Genomic DNA, 6000 nt, shown 5'->3' on the forward strand with positions numbered 1-6000 from the left:
TTTAACCCAATCAACGGCCTTTGATTTTCTTGGGTTCATTTAATGGAAACTAGAATGGATAAGAGTAGCTTACTTATTTTTAAAAGGAAAAGGTTCAATATTAACATCCAAAGCTTTTAAGAGTTTAACATTTTAAGAGTTGTGAGTGAAATTTTTCCTAGAAAACATCAATAATATCTTCCACAACAATATTACAATTCTAACAATTAAGGCTTTATAATTAAACGAAAAATTAGCGAAAATCAACTTAGTTGAATATTGAAAATTTAAGATAATGGATCGAATATTATCGGAAAAAAAAAACTTTAAAGTTACTAAATTGTACATAAATAATATGAGTGAAGTGTCAAATTCTCTTATAATTTTCTGTTATCCCAATTGGAAATGACAAACTATAAATATGTGTTGCTTGTCTAATTCTAATTCTCTATTTTCTGTCCTAACATTAGTTTCTATTCTTTTCTTTCTTTTTTTTTTTTTTTTTTGAAATGGCATTTTGTGTTCTTCTTCGTATGAGACCTTTGAGTATAATTCTTTTTATTAAAAAAGAAAAAGAAAAAGAAAAAGAAAAAAGAATTGTTGTTGATCGAGTTCGAAACCAGCACCGAACTATAAAAATAGAATTACAAAGACCTCTAGCTTTTCTTATGCCTGTGTAATTTCGTAAAATTGGACAAAAAGGAATCTCTAGCTTTTAGAATAGACAAACTTTTATTCTCTTAATAGAATAAGTTTTTGTTACTAAACACCACCTTCTTGGTTTTTCCTTTATTTTAGTGGAATGAGGTCTAAATTCTGGCACTCACATTTAGTATAGTTATATCCTATGATATAAATGTAGGTAGATATTATTTAGAGCAATATTACATAGCAGATTTTAATTTTTCCAACTCTTATCCATCTAACTTATCATATAGTATTTTTATAAAATTATTCTTAATATTTTGAAATTGCTTTTTCTTTTTTATAAAAACATTTTATGTTACTTCGAGCGGGCAACACCTAGGATAAATCGACGTGGTTTGTTTAATTTTTTATTTTTATTTTTATACTAAAATCGTTACTAAATATATTATTACTTTTAAAAATTTATAAATAATGCTATTTGAATAAAATTGTTCCGGATCAAATGGAGTTAACATGGTAAAATATAAAAGTTACTGAGTATAAATAATTAAATTAGATTGATAAAGGCAAATGGACAGAAATACCCTTAATAGGTTTGGTGGCAAAACATATTAACATCAATTTCCCTTCAATATTAATCATTGAATACCTTGTCTTCCCCCCCATGCAAGGATCATTGATCTATGTTCGCAAATTGATATAATTGCATACGTGCAACATGCATTAAGATTTTAATAGAAATATCAGGGTAGAAAAAAAAAATGATATTTTAAGTAAGTAAGATCCTAATGTTTAAAGGTGGGCAACCTAATGATTGAACAAATGAAAATCATAAGAACGTAAATAGTAATTAAAATAGGTCAATCTTGAGCTCTTAAGGTTGCAACCTAAAGCAGTTGCACATAAAAAAATTACATTATTTAGAAAACTCTAAATTAATTCCATAATAAATATTTTATCTCATTTTTCTTAATTACTTTAAATTGAGTCGAATAAGAGCACTCTAAAATCCTAATTATATATGTATATTATCCATTCTAATTAGATCCTACAGGCTTGAAAATTTGAATTTCTGATTCCATAATCCTAATTACAAATTTATGTGAAAAATAAAACAAATCTACTTAATCGACCCTAGTTGGGCCCTACCAACTTGGAAAGTTGGATTTCCAATTCAATAACTCTAATCATCATGTTAACATTTAAAATAATTAGTTTATACTTAATTAGTTTAAATGAATAGAGCAAAATCACTCCAAAATTCTTTATAACATATTTACATAAAAAAAATAATATATATATTTAATTAAATTAAATTAAATTGAGTCAGCAAAGCCACTCCAAATCCCATCACACACATTTTATAAATAATAATTATTCTATACTTAATTAGATTTTAAAGCATATAGTTATAACACAACATTATACTACATCAAGACTCAAAATTAAAGTTGCCTTAAACTTTTGAACTTTTTAATGCAAGTAAATTTGTTATCATAAAATCCTTATTCTACGATGATGTTAACCAAATGAACAAACAGTTAGAGAATGTTAGAAGGCTAACATTTATTATTAGTAATTATCTTTTATAACCATCTTTGCAATACTAGAATTATCAATCTATTAAAAAGCACTAATATTTGGATTAGTTTAAATAAGGTAATAGTCAAAAAAAAAATTATTGAATAGCTTAATAGAATTAATATGAGTGTCAATAAACGAGTATCCACTCTAAAAGAAAAAATATTCTTTTGAAAAGTAGTTTTGCTCCATATGCTAAAGTTTAAATTGTAGAAGATTTGATTTGTATTTATCTCCTAAATAGTATATATCTCTTGTATTTAACTCATTTCTTATACATTCTTAATTTATATTAAAAAAAATTTATAAATAAGAGTCTATATAAATCATTGTACATATAAGACATTCATTATAAATGAATGAACTAAATCAAATTTCTTCATGGTATCAGAGCTTAGTTGTATAAAATTTTTATTGTAAAAATGTCTTCCTCTTCATCCGAAAACTCTATTAAATCATCCCACTATTCCATCACCACAAATTATCCATGTCAACTATAAAATTCTGGCTTTAAAGCTGGAATAACTCTCACCGAAATCAATTATGAAACATGGTCTCAAATCATGGAGATGCATATTGCTGGGCAAAAAAGATTAGATTATATTATAGAAAATTCTCCTTAATCCGAATTAATGATCCATCTTACTTCAAGTGGTATGCTGTAATTCAGAAAGTTAAAAGTTGGTTACTTACATCAATGACACCAGAAATCATGAAAAGATATCTTCATATCCGTACAACTCGTGAAATCTAGAGTGCTCTTTCAAAAGCATTCAATGATGGATCAAACGAAACTCAGATTTTTGCTTTTAATCAACAAGCATTCCTAATTCGGCAGTCTTGCATATCGGTTCCGACATACTGTGGCGAGTTAATTGAGATATTCCAAAAACTTGATCATCGAGATAATGTAAGAATAAAAGATCCTGAGGATGTTACTATCTAGAAAGTAGCTATGGAGAAGTTGAGAATCACATCTTTTTAAACGGACTTGATGCCGAGTTTGAACAAGTAAAAAGAGAAATGCTTTGAATGGATCCAATTTTAGACCTTGAACGAACATATGTATATGTTCACCGAGAAGCAAATCGAGAAAAAATCTTAACCGGAGAACATGCTTCCTCGGAGTTAGCTGCATTGCTCGCTAAAAGAACTAACTCATCACCTCGGGATAATACTACTCGTAGCTTTGATATTAGTAATAAACAGACTAATTCAACAAAGTAATATACATATTGTGGTACGACAGGTCATACTCAAAGCAAATATTATGATCTGATTGGATATCCTAAATGGTGGGATCCATCTAAAGCCTCGAAAAGAAAGTCAAAAACTGAGAAAACTGCATCAATATCAACAGTTATAGCCGAACAACCTTCCACGCCAGATATAACTGCCTTATTCATATCTTCATAACCACTATATAACTTTCTTTGTAATCTGCCATTGTTAGGTCGTATGCATGAATTATTGATTCTGGATCAACTGATCATATGTCTTTTAACACACCTACTGAGCTAAAAAAATCGAGCAATACGTTGTATCTACAACCAATAATGCAGAAACTAGTGTTACTGGTAAATGGTTGTTCACACTTGACAACCTAAATTTAGAATCTGTTTTGATCGTTCCATCTCTAAACTTCAATTTAATATTTGTATCTCAACTAACCACCTCTTTAAATTGTGTAGTAATTTTTTGGCCTAATTATTATGCTTTTAAGGACATCAAGATAAAGAGGACGATTGGTTGTGGCACTAGAAAATGAAAGCTCTATTATCTTGATCTTGCACCATTTAGCTTAAGTGCCTTGACGAAATCAAGTTCGAAAAATAGTAGCTCGATATCGACTAGTATAGAAGATACGATCTGGTTATGGCATAAGCGCATTGGTCATGCACCATTTAAATATTTAAACTATTTATTTTCTAAGTTGTTTTTAAAAGTATCTACTTTAGACTTCAAATACGATACTTGTGAATTGGCAAAAGGCCATCGTGTTTCTTTTCCAACTAGTTTAAATAAAAGTCCAACACCATTTATGATTATACACTATAATATTTGGGGACCTGCAAAGATACCAATCTTGAATGAAGCTCAGTGGTTTGTTCCTTTTATTGATAATTATAGTCGTATGACATGGACATGCTTAATGAAAAATAAGTAGGAGGTTTGCTCATTATTCAAGAAGTTCTATTTGATGATACAAACTCAATATAAAACTTCAGTTCAAGTACTACAGATGGATAATGGAGGTGAATTCATTAATCATGAACTCACACAATCCTTTAACAACATGGTGTGTAATCCATCAAACAATATGCCCTTATTCTCATCAACAAAATGGGGTTGCAAAAAGAAGAAACTGACATCTCTTAAAAATGGTAGGAGCATTCTATTTGAAGCCAATATGCCTCTCTAATATTGGGAAGAAACTTTATCCTCAGCATCTTACCTCATAAATCGAATCCCATCTTGTACCCTAGACTTTCATACCACATTTGATACATTAAATAAAAGCCTTACCTCACCCTCATTACTGAACTTACCTCCTAAAGTTCTTAGTTACACAACCTTTGTTCACCTTCCTCGTCACACACGTCACAAGCTCTAACCTCGTGCTATTCATTGTATCTTTGTCAGATATGGTATTCATCAGAAAGGATATAGGTGTTATCACCCTCCAGCTCAACGAATGTATATCGGTATGGATTCCAATTTCATGAGCATCAAATATATTTTTACTACTGCAAGTCAGGGGGAGAGAAACATTGACTTGCAGCCCGACCATCAAAGACAACTTGACCTTCAAAATTTTTTCGACCTTCAAACACAACCTGATCTTTTAACAGAAATTTTTGACCTTCTTCCAATAGAGACTTCCAACCTTCCAATTGAGACTCCCGACCTTCTTCTAATCAAAACTCCCGACCTGCCAAAACAATCTGAGCATTATTCTTCCGACCTTGGATCAATCGAGTATTGTGAGCTTGATATTCGGGGTCAAGATAATAAAGTTGATCAATGTCACTATTACTTGATGACTCATTTCGAATTGAATCTCAGGTAACTCGTGAGACCTCTATTAGAATACTCCCAAACCGAACTACCCGAGGAAAGCCTAAATCAAGTTATGAACCCATGATGAACTCTAGACTGTAATATCTAATAAATAATTATGTTTCGTACTATAGGTTGTCAAAGACATGTGAATCATTTGTAAGTCAACTACCTTCTACATATGTACCTAACATTGTGCAGGAAGCCATAAAAGACCAAAGTGGAAAGAAGCACTATGCGAAGAAATGAAGTCTCTTCAGAAGAATAAAACTTGGGAGATTACTTATTTACCAAATGGAAAAAATCTATTGGGTGTAGGTGGATCTATATCGTTAAATACAAGATAGATGGAAGTATGGAAAGATATAAAGCTTGACTTATTGCAAAATGATACAACCAAACATAAGGGATAGATAATGCAGAAACTTTTGCTCATGTGGCCAAGATCAATACTATTAGAATTCTTTTATTCTTGGGTGTCAACTTAAATTGGTCTCTACATCAATTCGATGTAAATAATGCTTTTCTTCATAGCGATCTCCAAGAGGATGTGTATATGGAACTACCTCTAGGGTGTAGACTTCAAGCTGAAGGAAGTAAGCAAGTACATAAGCTGAAGAAGTCTCTATATAGATTGAAACAATCTCCGAGAGCTTGGTTTGGAAGGTTTACAAACTCAATAAAGGCATTTGGCTATAAACAGAGCAGTTCCGAGCATACTTTTTTTTATAA

This window comes from Ricinus communis, chromosome 7 (assembly GCF_019578655.1).
Source record: "Ricinus communis isolate WT05 ecotype wild-type chromosome 7, ASM1957865v1, whole genome shotgun sequence".
Taxonomy (NCBI): domain Eukaryota; kingdom Viridiplantae; phylum Streptophyta; class Magnoliopsida; order Malpighiales; family Euphorbiaceae; genus Ricinus; species Ricinus communis.